The 25,278-nt window shown below is 39.4% G+C and overlaps 1 protein-coding gene across 3 annotated transcripts in view; it reads left to right on the top strand.

Annotated features, from left to right (window-relative positions):
- Positions 1 to 25,278, top strand: part of LOC131677633 (hemicentin-2) — a 709,680-nt gene that overhangs the window by 653,785 nt on the left and 30,617 nt on the right. The window lies entirely within an intron of this gene.

The following is a 25,278-nucleotide window of genomic DNA, read 5'->3' as shown; positions in this document are numbered from 1 at the left end:
CTGCTCACCACCATTGCGAAACTGGAATCGTTCGCTCGGTGAAAAATATGGCAAATTTTCGTTTTTGTGATGAAATGATTTTGAATAAAAAAGGTCTAACATGATTCGGATACGAGTCCTGACGATGCTCCCCTCCGGCATTGCTTGATGCGTCGAGTGCGTTTTCCTAAGCCTTTAGCTTCGACGATTTAGGCGATATTCGTTGCAACCATGTTAGTAAGCATCGGTGAGCATTTGTAAGTCACGGTCTACGAACAAAAATAGCATGCATGTTGAACGATAGCCGCCGTTGGAATCCAGCCAACACTACCATGAACATATCCGCTTGGTGGTAACAGTTTCGTTCCATATCAACGAAAAGTAGCTCTTTTTTCGTGTGTGCATGGGGATTTTGGTTTCCTAGTGAAATGCCAAGCAATCCGAACTGAGGAATGTTGGCATTATCCAACCGAGATGGTGAAAATTGGGTTCAGTTCTCTCCATCAACTTGGATCAGTAAGCCACAAAAAACAACGAAAACTAAAGAACGCGTTACATTTTAATTCAGATTCAGTAGCATACAATATCTTTTCAGTTGATTTAAATCAGTTTTTATGTTTGTAATTGTAAACGATTTTTAAGTGCAACTATCATAACAAAAAAAAATCAAGCGCACTTATTTGTGGTAAGGAATCGAAAGTTTGATAATAATATTGCTATAAATTTAAAACACGTATTACAATTCAATGGAGCTTGCCGACTGGAAAAATGACTTCGGAACGTACCGCTAGGTCTCTGTCATTCTAAGAGGGTCATTGGAAAATCGGCAGTGCAGTCTACATTCCGAAATCAATTTATTTGCACCAGACCATACGCATAGAAAAACCTGTACCATAATCCTCCCAATAGTATAATCAGTGTAGTGATTCCAGTGCCGTGGCGTGGTCTTCAAACAATTCAAACAATAATTTGTGGCACACCTTCCCCCTACTTCATTTATGTTTGACTGTCGTTCATTTCATGTAGATACGAGTCACAAATATTTTGCTGTATATTTATGGAATCAGTTGACCCTAGGTATTTGAAAGCGACAGAGGGAGCAATGGTATATATGGGAAACAGGTGACCATCGAATTTAGTAACCTGACGCACTTCTACAACATTAGAACCTCGAAAAAAGTCTCTGTGCAAAATTTTAGCTCTCTGCCAGATGTCTTAGAAATGTTTAAAACAAGAGATCTTGTACTTTCTCGTAAAAAAATTGTTTTGACAAAAGTTGCCTCTCTGTCACTCTTAATTTTTAAATCAAGATTTTCAAATAAAAATCAAGAAAATTGTTTTTTTTTTCGTATTTACTCCAGATCTCGACAATTCATGGGTTTCTAAAACATTTGGCATACAAAAAACAAATAAAAACTGCATTCCCAAACTCAATTCATAAATTTTCCTTGCATCATAAATGCATTTTTTTCAACAATACTCCAGATCTCGACGCTTCATTGTTTTTCGATTGCGCTCGAATTTTGCATGGGGATTTTTTTTTCGAGCTTCCACACTTTTGTGGCGTGTCCGGTTTGAAAATTCAGGTTGACCACAAATATTGGCACTCAACCATAGGGTAAAGTGCCTATTTTCATCATACTAAGCAGGGTGCCTCACTAATTCATTGATTTCTCGGCCTACAATCAATGGAATGCGTAAAAATTGACATCAACAGCTTTGCTACGTTGTTAAGAACCTATAACATAAATGCGCTGAAAACAGTTAAATTCTCGTGTTTGAGCGCAACGAAAATTCGAATCGAGCCGCCCCTATTGTTACGCTACCATTTGACTCAATGCGTTAAACAAAGATGGCATACACTGCTCTAACCAACGGGTTCAAATGGGTAGAGTGATAATAGAAACATGGCGAAGATGGGCTCATCACCCTATATCAAGTATACTGAGGAGACAATTTTAGGAACTTTGAACTGGTTGGTGGATTGTGGATAAGGGTGCATATCATTAGATTTTAATTACCGGCATTCTGGTTATATACCGGACAGCATCCACCCATCCTTTTGCACAAGCAAGTGAACCAACAATGCTTTTATGATCTATTTCTAAAAATATAAGTTGCATCTAGTCATATAACGAGTGAAGATAACTGACCACATTATTCCTTTATTCAGATTTGTCTTTCAAATTATATCCCTCATAATTTCTGTCTCTTCCTTCATATTCTTCATTTTTCACTTTGCGTCTGACTCTAGACCCGTGCATAACTAAACTCTCCTGAAATGACTCAAATGATCCTAAAATGAATGTCAAACAAGATTCATCATCAAAGACTCCGAGTTTCCATTTAAAATCAAACACATTGAACTGGGTTCGACGTATCCGCTCTTTTTACGGATCAAAGATAGTCCGCTAAGTATTCTAATATTCCACAAGACGCAGAAGTATTCAGCTGGGCCAGATATCTCGAAATTTCGCTTACATAAGCTCAGAATAAGTAAATATAATGATAATATTTGTGTCTAAAGCAAATAAATGACGTTACTGGCGACAAGACTTTTATGAGAGCTAACGCGTTTACGTACCCGCTCACATAATTGAGATCGATGGAGTAATTATCGATTCGAACTTGGCATGCAAGGATATACTGGAGAACGGGATTGGCTGTTTCAATGGCTTCTTGCTCCAGTGAGCGAAGATTTTGAATGACAATATTTTGGTATTTAGACCGGATTGGTCTAAATGGTGTGTCCATTCAAACTATTGTCAGGTGACCTTCGGCGAGACTGCTTTGCGTCTTCTTCGACAAGAATCGTCTGGATGATCGCTTGTTTGTGCCGCGCGTCATGCATGTAGTATTGCACTAATTACAAGGAAATGGGTCTTTGGAGCAATATTCTTTCACTCTTGAGAGGCCGTCTATGTGCTCTCTTGAGAGGCCGTGAATATACCAGCAAGAGGAAGCTCTGCCACAAATCCGAAGCAAACAGCACCTGGTCTTAGACATTTGAGATGAAACAAGGAGTTTCCAACGCTTTCAGGAACAGCAAAATTTCATGTGATATTTCACCCAAATATTCAACTTAGTGCATGATTGGTTGGACCTAGTTGCCGGTAACTTTGTGATATTGTGGAACTCTTGCCGGCATCGAGGAGATTTCAATTTTCACAGCACGGCCTGCCTTTACCGCCCATCATCACATTTCTGTTACCCTTGTGTCTATGAAACAGGAAACGCGGCGAAAAAATTCGTAATAATTTTCGCTATTTTTTGAAATTTGAACTCTTTGACTTGTTCTTTGTTTATTCTGGACTAACAGGACCGTAGCGTAGACTTCTGATGCCTTCGATTGTCTCTGACGTCTCAGTTATGCGCCTTTTTGCTGTCTACTTTGGCTTTCTTTTGACATTAAAAATGTCTTACTCCACTATCTGGGGCTAGGTGTCATTCTAAAATCTAAACTATCTCCCATGTAACGAAACTATGTAAGGTTTGCACGCTTATAACTCCGATATTACTAGATGGATTTTAATCATTCATACACCAACCGATTCAGAAACACCTAACTTAAATATTGGTAATAATTTAATATCTCTCCAATAAAAGTAGACTTTTGGAAATTGGTAAAATTAAAAAGTTCACAAAAAACGGGAAAATTACCATTCGTGAGGCAGATTTCTCAGACACAGCCGTCAAAAGAGGGCAGCTTAGTGACTCAATGAAAGACGAAAAGTCATAAATAGAAACGACGCATGTCCGTTTAAATCAGTTGTTGCTCTTGTCTCATACGAACAACATCGTCTCCGGGCGATGCAATAAGCGCTATCGATTTTCGGCAACGTTGGCATTTGCACACACTCGCACCTAAGTGACTAAACCATATACGGTTAGTTTATAAATAGAGGTGACGCGTACCCGTTTGAATCAGTTTTTGTTCTTATGTCGAACGGGTAAGATCATGGCTGCAGCGTCTGGGCACTACAATAAGCGGTAGACGCTATGCATTTTCGGCAGCGGTGGCCGTGTGCGGATTTTTCGGGTACCAGCACGGTGTCACAGAATGATTTGCAAAGTGGGTGGGTGGGGTGGTTTGGATTTAATTCAATACGGTGTGTGCTGCTTAAGAGTGTTGCGTTTGAATAAAATATATTTATTTTTATGCATGCGTGTGCGTTGTAACTTGTTAATCCATGTTTACGGCACATTGTAGCTGCCTAGGGTAAAGAGCCTATTGGTTTTCATATGTTTCATATTTTGGTTATATGTTTTTTATCAGTAAGGTATCTGACAACGTGCTTCTGTAGTTATTGCACTGTTCAGCAGCGTAGTATTTTATATAGGGGAGTACACTCAGGTTTTATTACGCGAAATTTGAAATTTCCGCGGTTTTCATTTACGCGTTTTTTTTGAAATTTAGGCGGTTTTCATTTGCACGGCCTGTATCCCCTGCGTAAAAAAACCTGAGTGTAATTGCATCGGAAACAATCACATTCCCAGCAGAACTTTTTGTTTTCTAATTTCAAACACTTTTGTTTCGTACTGTACACAACGGAAAATTTTAAAACAGAACTTACCGTCCCAGCAGCAGTTTAGGCGGGTGTTCTTTTTCGATTCAAATTCAAGCCATGTCTTAATCGTTACTGGACTTAAAATTGTTTTCCCAGTTTATCCAGTCAGAGTATCTGTCCTGCCCTATGTATTTAAAACACAGTTCTAATTGCGTTTTAAAGTATACAAAAAAATAGAACGGTTGTGTATACGAATTTAAATTTTAAAATATATCTGTTTGAAATTATGCAACAAACCGCTGTACTGAAGATATAATTATGTCAGTCCTATTACCACATAAAACACCTATATAACATAAAACGCTGCAGAATTGGTTTAATAATACAATGTTTACACTACAGAGTTATAACACGTTTTAATAATTAGCAACAAGAGAAAATGTCACCAAGATAGCATAAAACCCGTTTTAACTGGTAGTGCGAACGTTGCATAACAATGTAATTTATCAAATAATTTCATTTTTTTCACCACTAATCGATCAAGAAATACTTAACCTTAAGATTGTTTACTTAAGTTCATTAATACATTATTGAAAATTTAAATGGAAAATGAAATTTCATATTTCATGAAGAATCTGTATATTTCCGTTGCTGGGCGTGGGCTTCCTCGTCACGGTTCTAAATATGGAACTTTTCTTTTAAATATATTTTCTGGACAGACCAGCCTATTTTTACTAGATGGATCAGCCAAATAATGCCAATCACCTAGTGAGATACTTGATTAATTAATAGATTACCGTTAAAAGACCTTCAATAAATTATGTTTTAATGGGGAGGGTATATAGCAAATTGTAACATAAAAAACAGGCGAGTGAGCAAGAACTTGAGTCGATATGTGTGATAGATAAAATACATTTGCACGCTCTTGAAAAAAGCTACATTTTTAATGTCACCGTGGTCGTGTCCTGTACACAACCCTTTAATTTTTCAGTTCGACTTTCGAATAATAATTTTGTGTGTACTTGGGAATGATAGTCCTATCCTGATTTATTTTTACGACTTAACCTCACTTATTTTATAAAGCAGACCAAAATTTTTGCGCCCCCCTAAGGTTGACACCCTTGGCGGGGTCAACATGGACAAGCGCATGCTACGGCTCTGAGTGATTTCCACTAACCGGCAGCACTGTTGTCGGTTCGTCGGACGTACGATAACAATAAAAAGTTACTTCCTCGTGTGTTTTCTTTCGGAGTCCTTACCATTTGGCGACGATTGGAGAAAAAAACAGATTAAATTCTATATATTCCTTGTTTGGACGTGAGTCTTTGTTTTTTCCTATCTTAAGGATTTTTCATGAACGTGTCCACTAGAAAACAGACAGAGACAGAATGACCTGAACGGTGAGAATGAAGAAACGGTGAAAATTCACCTTTATTGGAAACATTGAGAAAAGATATGTCCTCAAGCAGGAATCAAACCTGCGATCTCCCAGGCTCTAGTTGGGTGCGTTAACCACTCCGCCATCGAGGAACTGTGATGATGCAATCACATGTTCCCAACAGTTTTTGTGATCACCGCTGCAGCCTCCAATACCTGGGTCAATTAGGAGGTACTGGAGGCTGCAGCGGTGATCACAAAAACTGTTGGGAACATGTGATGGCATCATCACAGTTCCTCGATGGCAGAGTGGTTAACGCACCCAACTAGAGACTGGGAGATCGCAGGTTCGATTCCTGCTTGAGGACATATCTTTTCTCAGTGTTTCCAATAAAGGTGAATTTTCACCGTTTCTTCATTCTCACCGTTCAGGTCATTCTTTCTCTGTCTGTTTACCAGTGGACACGTTCATAAAACAATCAGATTAAATTCGTTGAGGAAGGCTGTAGATACAACAGGTCTTTGATTAAATTCGAGTTTCGGTTCGGAATCTCAAAAGTACACGGAAATTGACCGAAAAAAGACTGCTTGTGAAATCGAACATGAACTTTATCTGACACCGCAGCTTTGATTCGCAGAAATATTCCAAACTGAAATCGAGCTGGTTTTGAAAGGCTTGAAAGGTGTTCAAGTGTTTATTGATAATATTCTCGTATACGCAAGGACGAAGAAAGAGCACGACGCAAGAGTACAACTAGTTTTGAGGCGGCTCGGCGAACATGGACTCAATCACATCGCAAATAGCAAAAAGTTCGAGTTTGGGAAGAGCTCCGTGAACTTCATGGGTCATACCTTTTCGGAACAAGGTATACTGCCAATGATCAACAATGCCATACAATCCTTCAGAAATACACAGAAATCCCCCGAGATGCGTAGTTTTTTAGGGTTAACGAACTACCTTGGTTAGTTTATCCCAAATATCTCAGAGATTTCAAGCACATTATGGCTAATGACAGTCCAGGGGGCTAAATTCGAATGAAGAAGTAAACGAGGACGATGCTTCAAAAACATAAAAACTGCTTTAGCAAGCCCAAATCACTTAAAGTACTATAGTTCACAGAATCCTACACTGCTTATTACCGATGCCGGTGACAATGTGCTGGGTGCCGTCTTGGTACAGATCATTCACAACAAACCCCGAGTGATAAGTTACGCAGGCAAACGCTTAACACAAACGGAAAAAAGTGCGAGGTATTGGCCATCGCTTGGGCAGCCAAGTGATTACATGTGTATCTAACTGTTCTGGAATTCACGGTACTAACGAACCACAAGCCCTTAGCTGAGATCTTCAGCGAAAAATCATCTGTATTTTGATGGCCAATTGGATGCACTGTTCGATCCGCCGGAGCCTATGTATGCGGAACTTGCCAGCCGCTCCATGGGTTCACCTGGCTGGGGATTTTCTCGGACCATTAACAACAATATTGGATTCGCTCTAGTTTGATGAAATGTATGTCCACAGTGGAGCGGAAACAGAAACTCCCGTACTCCATCACCGACAATATCCTTGTTTGGTACAGCCTGAACAGGTCTCCTGGGTGGATACCTCACCATGTTCCGGTTATTGTACGGAGAAAGTTGATCCTTTGTTGGCACTTTTGTTTCAGATACCTAATGTGACATCCCCAGGTTCCTTTATAGTCGAACCAGACTCCGAGATATTGGAAAGCTGAAACCTGAGCAATAGTTTGACCCCTTAATTAAAGCTGTAGTTGCGCTGGTTCACGCTACCTTGACAATAACACTATGTCAGTGCTCTTCTCTGTGGGGAATTCTATACCCAGCTGGAGAACCCAAGCAGACAAATTGTCCAAGGTATCTTGCAATGGTCCTTGCAAATCGACGGCTTTGGGACCCATAACAGATACCGCACAGTCATCTGCAAGCTGCCTTAGTATACAGCAATTGATAATACATTCATCAACGACATTCACGTAAAAGTTGTAGAGTAGGGGGCCAAGACATGAGTCCTGGGGAAGACCCATGTAGCTAGTTTGTTATGTCGATTATGTGTGCATGTGTTTTTCAGACACCAAGTTTAGCAAAAAGTTGTTTAGAGTTGGCGAAAGACCATAATGGTGCAGCTTCTCAGAAAGAATTTTGATAGAAACTGAATCAAAAACCCCCTTTCTATCTAGGAAAACTGGTACCATCTGCTAGCATAAGCCATTTGAATTTCTGTTGAGAGCAACGCAAGACAATCGTTCGTCCCTTTGCCTTCGCGGAAACCAAATTTTTAGCCATTTGCTTCAACCTAATTGTCGAGGCGAAACAAGATCATTTTCTCGAACAACTTCCAGATACAGGACAGCATTATGATCGGTCGATACGGATTGTGGTCGGAGGCTGGCTTTCCTGGTTTTTAGATGGCGATGACCTTCACTTGCCTCCAGTCAAGAGGGACAATGTTACCCTCAAGAAACTTATTAAATAAATTCAACAAGCGTCTCTCGGCAAAGTCTGGCAGATTCTTCAACAAGTTGAATTTGATGCTGTCTGCCCCTGGAGCTTTATTGTTTCATGATAAGAGAGCAAATGGGAACTCCACCATAGAAAACGGAGTTTCGTTCGCGATATCGTGAGGTGACGCGGCGTGCTAGATTTTCCATACCGGGGCAGAATCTGGACAAACCTTCTTGGCGAAATAGAGTATCGAACCGTTTGAATATTCTTCGCTCTCGTTAGTACTGTTTCGGTTTCGTGGCCGTGCCCCAAAGAGTGCTCATCGAGGTTCTCTCGTAAGCTCGTCAACCAACCGGTGCCAGTAACTAAGTTTCTTGGCTTTCATCAAACTCTTCATTCGCGTTTCTTTTATCGCGTGCTGTTGATAGCTAGCGGGTAGCCCTATACGCGTAGCCTTATACGCGGCGGCCTTCTCCTCGTACACGTCTGAGCACTCTTAGTCCCACCATGTGTTGGGAGGCCGTGCACGAGAATTTGCGTCAGTTATGCGTTTAGTCTGTGCGTTTAGTGAATCGAGAATTAAGCCAGTCAATAACCCGTACTCTTCCTCCTCCAGTGGAAGCTCTTGTGTGGACTCGATTTTGCCGGATAATGTGGATGCGTAGCTCTTCCAGTCAATATTTCGTGTGAGATCATATGAAAAATTGATCGTATTCGGAGGTTCTGAATCGCTAGCAATAGTAATTCGTCGCTGTTGTGCTTATGACAAACGCCATTTCGGTGTAAATTGAGTTAAATATGCCATATTGTTGGTCTAAAAAATCTCTACAAAATGGCGTTTTCGGAATTTTGACATTCTACTTGGTTACTGAGATATAGCGAGAAACGTGCTGAGAAATTCTGTAATATTTGCTCAAAATGAATGTGTCTGGGCATTGGCACAAGTTATCTTGATGAATTAGATGTTTTTCTATGTAAAAATGTCTGAAAAACACAATGGCAAAATCATTTTCAAAATAAAAATACACGAAATGTGAGAAAAAAAAATTTTAGTATTAAACTGGAAATATAGCATATTTGGCAACACTGTATCCAAAAATTATTATTTTTTCTAGTTTCCCTGACTCATTTCCTTTAAAATGCATCTCAACGATCGTTCATAGACCAAATAAAGCCAAAGATATAAATAAAAGTTAACAATTGATGATTTTTTTCTATGAAAAATTTTCCAAGCACGATTATGACACGCCATACAAATTTTGTCATCAATACACACCTATGACACGTATGAGTGCGACTTTTGTTTACATGTTCAGCAAAAACTCGTAATATAGTCAACGGATCTTCATAATATTTGAGAGAATAATACAGAATAGACAGAAGCATCAATTGTATTCTCTGAATTGTTTCTACTATTTACCAATTGCAAGATATTCAATCTCAAACTTTAAAAATCGTTTTTCTCGAAATATGCAAAATGGCGCTTGTCATAAGATAGCACAACAGCGACGAATTATGCTTGGGAGATGGTCGCTGCCGTGGGGATCAGAGACTACCTTCCACATGCAATCCAACCGCAGCGATGGCAAGCAGAAGGACAAGTCTAAGGCGCTCGGACGCGCTGGAGGACCCGGAATTTGTGTCATTTCACCCGTCTTCAAAATGATCATATTGAAGTTGTCGCAAAGCTCGTGGAGTAGGGTAGATCAATTATCGTCGTGAAGGCATTCCCATGCCGTACCGGGGGAATTGAAATCACCTAAAATTAGCCTCGGTGCGGGGAGGAGCTCCGCAATATCGTAAAGCCATCGGTGGCCAACTAAGGCTCTAGAAAGAATGTGGGCGGAAGCAATGCAAAGGTCTTTGCCTCAAATTCTGATTTGGCAAGCGAAAGCTTCAATGCGTGGCATCGAGAGGAGGTCGATTCCATTAGCAGAATAGCACTTTTTGAATCTCAAAAGTACTTCTCCGTAAGAGTATATTAAAATTTCGGGACCTGAGGTCTATTGCTGAAGAAAGCCATGTTTCGCAGAATGCAAATGCATCGAATTATTTATTAGAATTTTAGAAAGGTCGATTTTTTGAATAATGCTTCTGCAATTTCACTGTAGAGCAATGAGTAGATCCGTGACCTGGTTCTATGAATTAGCCATTGAAGGACACAATCGCTGAAAGGAGGGGCCATTTCGCAGTGAATTGCGTCAAAAATGTTTTGGTTTTGCACCAGTACTTTCACGAGTCGTTATTTTTGGAGGACCTTGAAAAAACACCTTCTGGCCTTTACAACGAAGCTTAGGAGGGAAAATGTTCCTCCTTTTCCTATTGCTTCTAGGCTCAGCTGAAGATGTTCGCTCCTGTGGTTCATTAGAGTCACCTTCGTCAGTAGAAAAGTTAGTATAGATGTTCGTAGAGACCGGTGGCATGGCTATCTTTAGCATTTCTGCAAAAGACCGCTTGGAGCGTCCCTGAATGATTAAGATTTTCCTAGCGCTGTTTGTGCGCGAGAAATGTGGGTTTCCTCTACAGTAGAGACACTTTTTGACATCCCTTCCACAGGAATCATCCACATCATTCTCACCTCATTTCCCACAACGAACCTTATTGCTACAATGGGAGGCTGTGTGTCCCAATTGTTTGCAATTAGTACAGTTCATGACCCGTGGCACAAAAGGCGAACAGGTAGACGAACCTTGTCAAAGAGGTGGTAGTTGGGTAGAGCAGAACCGGCAAAGGTCACCCGATAAGAATGTCAGTTAATATATGTCCTCTTCCCGTCAGTTGCGACTGATGCTGATTGCAAACGTTTGCAATCCAGCAACTTCACAGGCTTAAGCATGGGGTCTTTAAAACAACCAACTCCAAGTGTCAGCAGGTCCTCGCACCTCAGCCTCGAATCGAAGACGACCCAGCATACTTCAACACTGTTAGCTGGTATATACACTCCATACTCCTTCGAAAAGGGCCCGTAGCCAGCAATATCATTTGCCTGATTTAAATTTTTTATCACCAACCGAAGCAAGATTCAGACACTTATTGTCTATGACCCGGAAAAAGAACACGAAGGGCCCAGTGGCCGATCTTCGATATAATTGGAGACGGGGAGCCGATATTGTTGCGACATCCATCTCACCTTGAAATGAACCACTGTCAGAGGAAGTCATTATTGCACGGGCCCATTGCCCCGCGCATGCTGGTACTATAGACAACGACGGGAAGTGAAATATTATCGCGGTACTTAACTTGAGTATATAACGGCATCCAGGCGGCTTACTAGAAAAAAAAACACTGCTTCACTAGCACTACTATTCACTGGTCGGATAACGGTAAACTCGGAGAAACTCAAAAGAAGGTGCAATATTCTGAAACCTGGATGACGCGGAAAATGTGCAAGATAACCTTGGCTGCGGATTAGCACTATTCTTTTCAAAGAAGAGAAGACTGATCCGTCCGAGATATACAGAACGAGTGATTCATAGTCATTTGACATGTACTCAGTGTAAGCGAGTCCAGATGGTGATCAGTTAAAACAAACTCATTAATGCATTCAGACGGAATATAAAGCACTCAAACGTATAGCATTTAACTTTTGAGTGAGAGAGCGATCCAGAGATTTTTGGCCTTGTTATTGGAGAGAGGCACCAAACGAGATTTGAATTTTGAGCTGCAAGCTACCAGAACACCACCACCACTTTTTTGCAGCTATTCTGATCGTTACGATCCTACCAATACACTGAAATTTGTTTCGATAAAGTGGTGTAGTTCAACCATGTATCAGTAAGCACGTATGTATCAGAAGTTGCAAGACAATAGTCATTAACACAGCCATTAATGCTCCCAACGCTTTGATAATAAATATTTAAACCACCGTTGTCTGTATTTGCCTGCCTGTAGGAGAAACCTTAAACGATGGAGCACATGTTTTTGAAATTTATACAAATTTGTAACAATCCTATTTTCGATTTCACAACCTTATATTACAGTCACAAAAGCCAATCTTCCACTCGACGAGTAGTTCCAGTTGTGTATGTACAATCAAACCGGTTACTCAACGAACAAAGCAAACTGCAACCCCCATATCTAGGTACTAATTTCCAACGCTGGGCGTGTTGTAACCGAGTTAATAGTTCCAATTTCAATCCCATGCCATTCGTCATACTGCACTTTTTGCATCCAGCTGGAAAAGAGTAACATAATAATTTCGCAAACATCAGACCCCCACAGTGAAGACCGTTCGCTAGCAGCAGCGCCAGCCCAGCGCAGTCCGAAGTGGAAAAGTTTTGCCTCCGTTATTTAATATTTAATTTGATCCTAACGTCTCGTTTCGCCCGTCGGCCGGACTGTTTTTGCATGGTCGGGATGTGGTTTTCTGCTTTGCTTTGTTTTGACGTTGCTTGTGCTACATTTATAAAATATAGAAAAAAAAATCTCATCACACGGTGGCGTGTTGTAGGGGTTGATAAAATTATCGCTTTTATCACTAACCAATCAACGTAACAAAACAGAAAACAAAGTAGATCTGATCGGATGATGTCCCCTGACAATTGATTCCCCGGCTACGCCACCGATTGTCACCACAAACAGTAGCCGCTTTGACGATTCACCGAACAACAAAACCTGAACTTTATTTTTCCAGGAGTAGTTCATCTGACGCCAGCGACAACGTCAACCAGGATGCTACGGGAAAAAAGGCTTCCGAGATGAGATGAGAATGTGAATGCAAAATGTAGATAGGTTTTTGTGTCTAGCCTTGTTCCCTTCGGCCAACCGGCTGCATCCACATGATGAAATCGTCTGTCCGGTAGGAAAAGTGGTGGAAAATAATTCGGTTAGCGGCTTGCGAGTCTCCCTGCAAACAGATGAGATGGGAAAAAGTTTTCAAATACATATCCGCTCAGTGTAGGTAGCTTAGCTTTCTTGCCGTTTGTGTTTAGAAAGTTCCCGTTTGTCTACCGGGAAGATTTTCACGTAAAAACTGTGTTTGAATAGAGCTTATTTCGCGTGATTGTCCTTTTACATCGCGATTCCAGGAAACATTCAATGATTACCGACATTGTTTCCACTTTGGCTCCGGGAAAGGCGGTAGAAAAAAGAATTCCGAATTTGGCTGTAATAATTCCCGTTTTCCTGGAACCCGAAGTATCCTTTGTTGCTTGTGCACAATCTAACACCGTGCAGGCCCAAACAAACCGAGAGGAAAAACGGGAAGGTTAAACCGGTTGCAACGCGAAGTTTAAATTGAATTTCACCCGGACTCCCTGGTGCGTTGTACAACACGGTCTGGTCTGATGACTTCCTGCCTGGTGCAATCGGGCCGTGACACTGCCCGGTGTACACATTTCGGGTAATTCGCAGTAAGAGAGCACCACTTTCTGCAGGAAGCACGCCCCGCCTAACCGTGACTTGCCGGGTGCGGTTCATTTTTCCGGCAAAAGAAAAATGTGCCCCGAGAATGCAGCCGTAATTGTATTTTACGCTACACCTGGCTTGAATCACTCATTTTCAATCTCTCTTTTCCAGGTAAGTTGGGGGTAGGGGGCGTTTGCAAGTACATAGGTTCGAGTCTGGCAGCGCTGCCGGGTCGTTGGCAAACGAGGGTCCAGATGAAGGAGTACATACACATGAAAGCTTTCGCTGCAGAGCACACAACGGCGAACGATATTATATTGCCTTCGAGTGGGCCTGTGCTGTTTGATCCGTATAGGTTTGGATACGGATTGTTGGTCGGATACGGGAGCGCCCACGTGACAGCCGTTTGCACGAACTTCAAAGCAGATCCGCCGTTATTTAATTCGCATCACTTTCCCTGCTTGTTTACAAATACCTACCCTTCAAAGCGCTGTACGAAGCGTTCGTATGGAAGGCATGTTTATTACACCCAAAGCATTAGTTGCAAGCGACAATCACTTGCTTTCTTTTTCGCAGTTACTCGAGTCAGAGCTTCTTGCAAATTTGCGGTTATGTAAAATCAGTTCATCTCTTGCTTTAGCGCGGTTTATGTTTCTCTTCAATACTACCGTCGAAGGACGCGTGCACGTTCCCATTCTGAATATTGAGCGATAGACAGCAGGTGTTTTTTCCTGTCTGCTTTTTATTAATTTCTCACCAACAGCATAAAACGCAATATTTGTGATTCATTCATTAAAGGCGATGAATTACTGATGTGCTGATCGTACGAGTTTTAACGGAGCACTCTTATATGCAGCCGTGCTAGCAGTCAGTGCTACGATGCGCGAAAGCACTAGTTCAAATTTGGGTGCGTTATGCATTTTTACATTCGATGTTCCATCGTCTAAGTGCTCATATGTGACTTTTATTCAATTGCAATCAACTGATAGCATTGCTGTGTGTACAGAATGATTCAGCCGATAACATCATCAGAATAATCAACATCAGTCGTCAAACAACTTAAATTTCATGTTAGCGGTGTCTTCTTTTTCAAACGTGTGTTAGTCGCTCATAAACATTCACCTCCAATGCACAGGTATTCAATTTCTTGCATAATGAAAGAAAGCTTCTCGCATGTTTTGCACATTTGCAGAGCACTTGTAGTTTGAGCGAACGATTCTTGCATTAATGTAAGTGATTGTTGCCAGATTAATTTTGGGTGTACGCTATTTGAACACACAAACGATGTTGGTAGTACGATTGTCACTCCTGCAGAACACGAAAAAATTGACTTGCTTGAGAAATTTTTCTTGACGCTACAGAGAGGTGAATCGAGATCTTGTAAAATGGAAGCTATTCTGCTAGTTGAGAAGCAGAAAAAATATATTTTTCAATTAATTTTGTCACAAAATGGTGGCCATGCAGCATTTTTCCGTAAACGCATTGTTTTGGAAAGGGTTCATGTCCGGAAATCTACCTCCCATAAATTTTAACTTAGACAATATCAAACGACATACGTAAGATTTTTTTCAATATTTTGATTTTTCGCGAAATGTGCTCTTTTTAATAAAAAAAAACCGCCGAAAATGTCATGAAAATCGACACAAAATTGTTGATTTGAAAAAAAAACGAATCAATAAAAAAAAGAACACTACGGGCGTCGCTCAAAAAATCAATTCTGAACATAACTGTAATAATTTCAAGACAATCAAAAATCTTTAGTTTGAATTGCGTGTCCGGCCAGTTCAAAACTTGTGGTTTCGAGAAAAAAGTGTTTTTGGTGTATTATTTTCAAGTCTATAAAGTAAATTTTAGACCAGTAAAAATCGATTTTTTTTTAAATTCTGCAGTGATGTAACCTCTTAATGAGATTTGGTCCGAACGAATACTTGAAATTAAGGGTTATTTCATGAAATGTTACAAATGCATAGGTACCTCAGTTGCTTATTTAAACATTTCCAGACATGACACCCCAGCATCAATCTAAGACTACATTGAAGTAATAGAACTTTTGCTCAGCCCAGGTATTGAAACAAAAATTTAGCACAACATTCAAAATGTATGAGTAGAACAAAACGAGTAATTTACAGCTAGAAATTTGCTTCGACCCAATTGTCAAGCAGGACCATGGTTTTTTATACAACTCCTAGATGCAGGAAATCATTTCAATCAGACGATACGAATTGTGATCGGATGCAGGTTACACCAGTTATGAAATGGCGTTCACCCTCTCTTGATAATTTCAAGGGAATGTAAATAAATTCAATGACAGCCTTTTTGCTGGACGTAACAGATTCTTAAGACCACTCGGGCCCCTTGGGCAATATTGAACTAAGGGCCCCCTATTATTGAACAGATGTAAAGTAGTTATAGAGTTATGTTCGATGAAATGCTTGAACCAAAGGTTTCCAAAAATGAGACATATTGTTAAAATGATTGAGAAATTATTAAATTATTTGACGGCGACAAATATAATTGGGTGCATTTCTCTTAAATGCATCAGCAGAATGTGATCCGCTTTTAGTAGTATGTGGACAGAATAAACACATGGTAATCTGATCTGCATACGTACAGAGCGTTGATTGAGAATGAATAGTGCTTTGTCCAAAATCAAAAATGAAGAATTTGGGAGTGTTAAACACGGACAGTGATAGTGCCCTGTCTCCAAAGCGAGATCACACATAACCGCAGCTGCCACCCAACACATTTGATCTACTTAAATCTATTTAGTATCTAGCGGGGGAAATTAAATAGATCAAATGTTGGTGGCCGCTGCGGTTGCGTGTGATCTCGCTTTGGATATAGAGCATCATATCCCAGGGATAGCATAAGGGCTTGTGCAATGGGCCGGAGTCTCAAAGGTTGCAGGTTCGAGGCAAAATCTCTGGGAGATTTTTTTCACATAATTGCTTTCGCTTCACTCACGATTTCGATCTGTTTTTACCCTTGGGTGCCAACAAAAAATCTTGACACATGATATAAACCACAATGATGCCACCTAATTTTAGTGTTTTGATTTGGACTAAGCCAACTGAAAGCAAAAATGAATATTGTAACGACTACAAGTTGAGCGAAAAATGCAACGCATGCAACAGAAAGAAAATATCTTAAATGTCCGTTGGGTGCCCACATGCAACTACAACGTATAATTTTATGTAGAGCTCTCTAAACGTTGTACCCCAAAATGTAGCGGCCAAATAGCCGTTTGCTAAAACTGTACTCAGGACGTTATAAACTAGTACCTAGTATCTTTTTCATTGTGCGATGTACTACGCAATGCTTTATGTATTTTAACTCACCGTTTTTCGATGATTCCACGGGACAAAAATCAATCACTAAAGTTTAGTAAATCACTTTTGGCTGAGCTTAGAACACTGTGAAATTCCGCATGAAATTTCGGGTAAAATTCAATGTGACATTCCATGTAAAATTCAGTAGGAAATTCCGCGCTATGTTACACATGAAATTCTACGATAAATCCGTCGTTAAATTCCACGAGAAATCCCACATGAAATTCCACATCAAACACCTCGTGAAATACCCCGTGAACTTCCATGTAAATTCTACTTAATATTGCACATGAAATTCTCTGTAAAATTCCGTGTGAAATTAACTCCGCTTGAAACATAAAATGAATTTGCACGCAAAAATCTACGCGTAGTTCCACGTAGTATTCGAAGAACGTGGGGCGGAATACAATGAGAAATTTCACGTGTAATTTCACGCGAAGGTCTTCGCAAAATATCACATGAAATTCCACATGAAATCCCAAATGCAATTTCACGTAAAATTCCAAGTTCAATTCCACTTTCAATTCTACATGAAATTTCGCGTGATACTCCACGTGATATTCATGAGACATTCCACATGAAATTCTTCGTGAAATTTCACGCCAAAATCCACGCCAAGGTCCGCTGAATGGAGCCAAACGTTAATTTTCATATGGAATGTCACGTAGAGTTTGACGTGAAAGTTTTACGTGTAATGTCACATGCAGTTTCATGTGGATTTCCACGTGTGATTTCACACTGAATTCCACGCGGAATTTTGCGTGAAATTTTACAAGAAGTGGCACATGGAATAGCACCCGAAATTTCACGCGGAATTTTACATGAAATTTCACATGGAATTTTACAAGGCACTTCATGGGGAATTTTACATGGAATTTCAATTGAGATTTCGCGTAGAAATTCACATGAAATTTTGCATGAGCTTTCACGCGGAATTTGACATGTTATTTCACATGAAATTTTACGCAAAATTCCATGCAAAATTTCACGTGGAAATTCACTTTGACTGCGCGAAATTTCATATGGACTTTCATGCTGAACTTCAGGTTCAATTTTACATGGAATTTCATGCGGAGTTCAACATGGAATTTCAATGGAATTTAACGAGTATTTTTACGTGAAATTTCGTACGAAATTTTACGTGAAATTTCATATGGAATTCTGCACGGAATTTCACATGAAATTTAACATGTAATTTCACTTGGGATTTCACTTTAAATTTTACAAGAAAATTCAAGTGGAATTTCATGTGGAATTTTACTTGGCATTTCATGCGAAAATTCACGTAGAATTTAAAACTAAATTTCACCGGAATTCCACGCGGAATTTCATGAGAAATTTAATGTCGAATTTCACGCGGAATATCGCGCGGAATTTTACGTAGGATTTTACTTGGAAATTCACATTGAATTTTACATGGAATTTACAATTTTACGTTTCACGTGGAATATGGAATTTACCATTTTACGTGAATTTCGCATGAAGTTTCACTTGAAATTTCACGAGAAATTTTATTTGGAATTTGACGTGGGATTTCACGTCAAATTCCACATGGAGTTTTAAATGGACTTCATGCAGAATGTTGAGTGGATTTTTTTTTTAATTTCATGTAAAATTGCCCGCGGAGTTTCACATGGAATATTATGCGAAATTTCACGATAATTTTCATGTGCAAGTTCGCACGGAATTATTGATAGAATTTTAAGCGGAATTTCACAAAGAGTTTCACATGAAATTTTGCACGCTATTTCATGCGGATTTCACGTGGATTTCAACACGGCATTTCACGTAAAATTTTACAGTGGATTTCACGTGTAATATCATATGAAATTTCACGCTGCTTTTATGTAAAATTTCACCTGAGATTTCATGCGGAATTCGCATGGAATTTTACATGGATATTCTTGCGGAATTTTATTGAAATTTCAATTTTAGTTTCCCGCTGAATTCCACGTGGCATTTCACTTGAAATTTTACACAGCATTTCACGAGAAATTTTACGCCGGATTTCACGTGGAATTTTACGGGGATTTCAAGTGGAATTTCACGTAGATTTCACATGGAATTTCACGCAGAATTTAAATTTCACGTGGAGCTTCAGGTGGAATCTCTCGTGGCATTTCACGTGTAATTTCCCGTAAAATTGTACGTGGAATTTCACGAATAATTTTGCAGAGTTTCTCGCAGAGTTTCACCTAGAACGTAACAGGAAATGTACATTAAATTTCACACTGAACTTTAAGTGAAATTTTACGTGAGATTTCAAAATGAACATTGCATGGAATTTTATGAGGAATTCCACCCGAAATTTCATATGAAAATCATGCGAAATTCCGAGTGAAATTTCACGAGCGATTTCACGTGGAATTAAACGCGGAATTTCGTGTGCAATTTCACTTGTTATACGAGGAATTTCACGCGGAATTTGAGAAGGAACAAATGGAATTTTACGCGGAATTTCATATGACATATTACATCGAATTTCTTGTGTAATTTTATGTGGATTTCAACGCGGAATTTCACGTAAAATTTCAAGCTTGATTTTACGTGTAACACTGGTCGACAGCCATTTTGGTGAAGGGTTGTGATACTAGTTTTTAGGGTAAATCGGGTGCGCTGAGTTTAAAAATGACCATAGTTTTCACCGCCGTGCTCCTGTTTTTGAGATTTCTCCATTAATTTGCTTTTTTTGCTAGGCAGTGTTAAATTTTTTTTTTATTTTTTGAATTTACAAACTGTATCAAATCTATTATTAAAAGGTGCTACAAAAACCTGACAAATATTTGGAAATCTGGAAAGGCATATTGCATACTGTCAAATTCGAAAAAACCATGCGTAAACAAAAAAAATGCCACTTTTTTACGAAAATTTGACATTTCGCCAAATTCAAAATGCTGCCATTTCAAAAGTTCTAAATGGATTTCGATCAAGAATAGCTTTATTGGTAGCTGTAAGCGTCTTTTTTCAGCCAAAAAAAAAGCTAAACAGACGAAAATTATCAGAGTTCTGATCAATTAACCTAATTGAAGAAAATCTTCAAAATCAATTCTTTTTGGTAGTACTATAGAATTTCACATTATTGCACGGGGAATTTCACGGATATTACATGCGAAATATCCGCGGAATTTTACAAGGATTTCCACGTGAAATTGCAGGCAACATTTCAAGTCGAATTGCGCGCGGAGCTTCACGTGGATTTTGTTATTGGATGTTACGCGGAATTTCACGCCAGATTTTGCGTGGGATTTCACTTTCACTTACACTTACGTGGAATTCCACAAGGAATTTTAGACGAATTTCACATGTAACTTTGCATGGATTTTTAATGAAAATTTCAAGTGACATTCCATACGTAATTTCACGTGGCATTGCATACGTAATTTTAGTGGAATATCACGCAGAGTTTCACATAGAATTTCACGTGTTATTTCACACGGAATTTCGCTTGGAGTTTCACGTGGAATTGTACGCGGAATGTTATACCAAGTTTCACGTGGGATTTAAGGTTGGATTTCACATATGCTTTGACGTGTTTTTTCAAACGGAATTTCACCTGAAATTTCATACTGCGTTTCACGCAGAATTTCGCGTGAAATTTCATGCAGAATTTCACATCAAATTTTACATGGAATTTCATGCGGTATTTTACGTGAAATTTCACGTGAAATTTCAAGTGGAATTTTACATGGAATTTCCCTTGAAATTGCACGTGGAATTTCACCCGGTATTTTACGCGGAGTTTCACATGGATTTATTCATGAAATTTTATGCGAAATTTGAAATTCTTGAACGGAATTTTACATAAAATTTTTTGTGAAATTACACGCAGAATTTCAAGTGGATTTTCACTTACTATTTCATAAGACATATCACGTGGTATTTCGCAAGGAATTTTACGCGGAATTTTGCATGGAATTTTACATTGAATCTCAGGAGGAATTTCACGTATAATTCAACGCGGAGTTTCACGCGAAATTTCGTGCTGGATTTCTCGTTAAATTTCTTACGAAATTTCACACTGATGCCAGGTGAAATTTTGCCCGGTATTTCACGCGGGATTTTGCATGGAATTTTACATGTTGAATTGTACGCGAAATTTCACGTGGAATTTCACATGACCTTTACAATAAATTTCACATGGAATTTCCCATAGAATAACGTGAAAGTGCACCTTGAATTTCATGTGGAATTTCCTGTGGAACTTCAAGCAAAATTTCACATGGTATTAAATGCGTTATTTCACGTGGAATTTTACTTGGAATTTTACTTGGAATTTTACTTGGAATTTCACACAGAATTTCACGCGGAGTTTCCGGTAGAATTTCACCCAGAATTTAGCGGAGAATTTCACGCGGAATTTAACGTGGAATTTCACACTGAATTTTAGGTAAAATTTCACGTAGACTTGTACGTTAAGTTTTGTGCAGGATATTACTTGGAATATCACGTGGCCTTTCAGTGGAATTGCACGTAGCATTTCAGGTTAATTTCACGAGTAATTTTGCATCGAATTTCACGCAGTGTTTCACGTATAATTTAACGCAAAGTTTCATGCGAAATTCCATATGAAAGTTCACCAGAAATTTCACGAGGAATTTTGAGAGAAATTTACGCGGAATTTTACATGGATTTTCACATTGAATTTTAGATGTAATTTCACGCGGAATTTCACGTGAAATTTCACGCTTCATGTGGAATTTAACATGAAACTTCACACAGAATTTCACGCAGAATTTCATGCAGAATTTACTTCGAATTTTACATGGAGTTTTACGTTCACACGAATTCTCACATGGAATTTCATATAAAATTTCACGCGTAATTTCGCGTGGAATTTTATTTGGAATTTCACGCTTCACGTAAAAATTTACGTGAAATTTATTATATAATTTATTGAAATGCATCATTTTGCCAAAAAAATGTCCTAAAATCTGCTGTTTCTTTGAAAAACGAAAATAACATGATGAAGTTCCTACGATCCAATTCTGCAGAAAACACTGGAGTAATGCCCTTCAAAAATATGTCCAAATTTCATTTTCCAATGTCCCTGATAGCTCAGCTAGATCGAGAAAAATACTAGCGAGAAAATCGCGTAACCTTCGTATTTCGACTGAAGTCCGAGCTAGTCCTAAGTTAATTCTCATCGAAAAGCACCTCAAACAGACAATCTATCTCATTCTGTTGAGATCAACAATACAACCAAACGGAAACGCTACCGCCACACTTTCTACATCAATGGTGAGTACACGCGCTTAGGTAGTAATCGGGACCGGACAAGAGCAACTACATTTTATGAAATCTTTTTCTGAGCTTTCAAATTCCAAGTCTGGCAAACTTTCAAGTCACTAAATGTATGCAAACCGAACTTCTATTTGACTTTCAAGTTGCTACGAAACTGCAAATGTGCACTTGAAGTTGACAAAAGGTTCGCGTGTTTGCGTTGCAGAAAGAAAAATCCTGGGAAACTTAAAATTAAGTTATCGTAAACACGATAGTCAACGGACTTGCGAAACATTTGGTGGATGATTTCATGTAAATGTATCAAAATTATATAGATAAAGTTGGATTTTTGTGTTTCGAATTCACATTCATCAGTAATTAGCACCAACTTCGCGAAAAATCCAAACTAGCACCAAATTGGAGAACTAGTTTTAAAACAAGATTTTATTTTCACTTTCTCTTCAGCAAATTAGAGCTTTTGTGCTTGCTTCATGTGACATCACTCAGGACCAACCGGTTTCTTTAGACTTTAGACAAGTTGTGTGATTGTTTGAATCTAGTGTCGAGCTGCTGCCAATTTAGCATCGAACGTATAATCAGACTCAAAAAGATGCATGGAATTCTGACTTGTTTTTAGAGTTTATGACTTTTCAGATAGTTACATAAGTATAATTTCGCAGAATATCAGAAAGCAGAAACGATATGCATATCAACCATTGCTTATGGTACGGCACTACCACGTGTTTCTTCGGATACCTTGAATTCGTAAGATAATTTGTTGATTGCTGGAGACCTCAGCCACCGTTTTCCACCTCTTACCGAACATTTAGGCGCCGACTTCACCAAAAAATGAAAAACCGCCCAGAAAGTCTGCCAATAGCACTTACTCCTCGGTCGGTACATGACCAAACCCCGGGGCCAACTCACAACCCCACCCTGCACCACCGGGAAGCTGGTTTATTTCTTACTTTATTCTTCTAACACCCAGTGGCAGAGCACACATACACACAGATGCCGAGCTGCTGCATACAAACTGCTGAGAAAACAAACATCAAACTTGAAAATGAGTAGCTCCGACACGAAATGAGTTTGCTTGGAGCTTGCTCGAGACGGTCGAGAGGAGGGTAGAGAAAAACATGTGGTTGTAGGATCTTAAAAACCTTTTAGCTTGAGTTCCTCCCACAGTTGGTAATGACTTGGAGTAGGCGAATGCGGACCTTTGCAGAAACTATTACACCACTACTATTAAGGTGCAGGGTAATACTTGGATGGAACCTAGGGGATTTTCGTGCGCAGACAGGAGAAGTGGGTTGGTGGGTGAACGGTCAGATGTTTTAGTACTTCAACTGCCGCAAGTAAACATTATACTCGCAACAGAGCACAATTTACGCCCAATTAAATATTGTTTTCGAACTAAGAGCAGAGTTGCATGATTCGTTTATAAAAACAACAACTGATTGGACGCAAACATTGCTAACGTTCTTGGACAGAGCATATTCAAAGGGTCATTGTCAAAGAAAACGAACGATTCCAGGTCAGTTTCCAATACAACCATAGCAGTGCCACAGTATCCTGTGAAAATTGTCGGAAACTTTTTAAAGCAATTTAATGTTTTCAACAATACAAGAGAATTGATAATTTATTTACCAGCAGCACCATCAGCCAGCAAAATGTCTTCGCAATCAACCATTTTCCACCTGCTCGGTTTCCAGCTCGCAACCAGCTGCAGAATCAAATTACTACCGCCTTCGTTTCCTTTCGCATTCAATAGCGCTAAGTGAATTTTAGCTTTCCACTGGTCGCAAATTGCAACTGACAGCAGTTCGGTAGTTCCCTCCCAACCACACCACTGACTGTTGCCCACCAACTGCTTGGAACCAGAGGACAGGTCACAGCGCGCACTTTGTTGAACCATTGGCATTGACCGACCAAGCTGTTGATCCAGGGGGAGAAAGAGGGGAAGGATGTGACACCTTCACGAATACCACATCATCCTCCGGCCAGGAATGGCCGAACCGGAAGTGTAGCGAATGACATGTCGGTGTGGGATATCTCATCACGATTGTCAGCCAAAGCTGAGGCATCCTGAGCGCCACTCCGGACTGGGTGCGTTTGGCAGTCCGGATCGGCCATGACGGATCTAATTAACCACTGCCGGAAGTTGGGCTTCTGGTTGGAACTTGGCATGCTGGTTTGATGCTCAGTAACGATTCAACGTGTCTGGGTGTCTTTGGCATACGAGTTTAATTACAACTTTTCTGGTTGAACTTCAAAGAGTGTTATGGTGTCCGGACATTGTGTGCTTTCGATGTGATAGCTTGATGGGTAAGTTTATGGTTGGCAGTAGATTTGCCATTATTATATCACTACAAATTGATTTGCCGAAATAGAAAGCCAAGTATCATACCGAGATATAGTAGTAAGCTTGAGATATGTGCGAAGATACAACCTAATTTTTGTTTCAATATTTCTTAGGAACGGGAGAATTGGTAAACTAGGGCATAAGAACTGGGGGATGTGAGATGGCGGAGTATAGTCCACAGCATACAGATATTTGCAACAAACATGTGGAATTTGAATTTTGCCATTTTCGTTCTAAGTTACAACTTCAAATATAATTAGCTTAATTTTGAACAATTTTTGAAGAATTTTAGAATCAGCTCAAAAAGAAAAATCATAGGAATCGAAACATTTATTGTGTATATATGGCGCTCAACCCAAACGCTATTGAAATCAAACGTTTCTGTTCAACGGCTTCTAAAGGGTGTTACGATCAAATATTGATCAAACATGAATGTATATAAATTGGCCCAAATTTTCATTATAAAATCAAATCATGTTTATTTTACAAGTTCAATTCAAGCATAATAAAGAAAAATATACACTTAAGCATACTTCGATTCGTAAAACAGGAACCAGAACTCCGATTCTAATGGAATTTAATAGCAGTCAAAAGGGATATTGTGGCTTTCATTTGAGACTAAATTTCAGAAAATCGAGTAAGACATTCCTGAGAAACAAATATGCATTCAATTCAGGAACTTAACCACTTTCAC

The sequence above is a fragment of the Topomyia yanbarensis genome, chromosome 1 (genome assembly GCF_030247195.1).
Source record: "Topomyia yanbarensis strain Yona2022 chromosome 1, ASM3024719v1, whole genome shotgun sequence".
Classification (NCBI taxonomy): Eukaryota; Metazoa; Arthropoda; class Insecta; order Diptera; family Culicidae; genus Topomyia; species Topomyia yanbarensis.
Note: the sequence above shows the minus strand (reverse complement) of the source record. Positions and strands in the feature narration are given on the sequence as shown.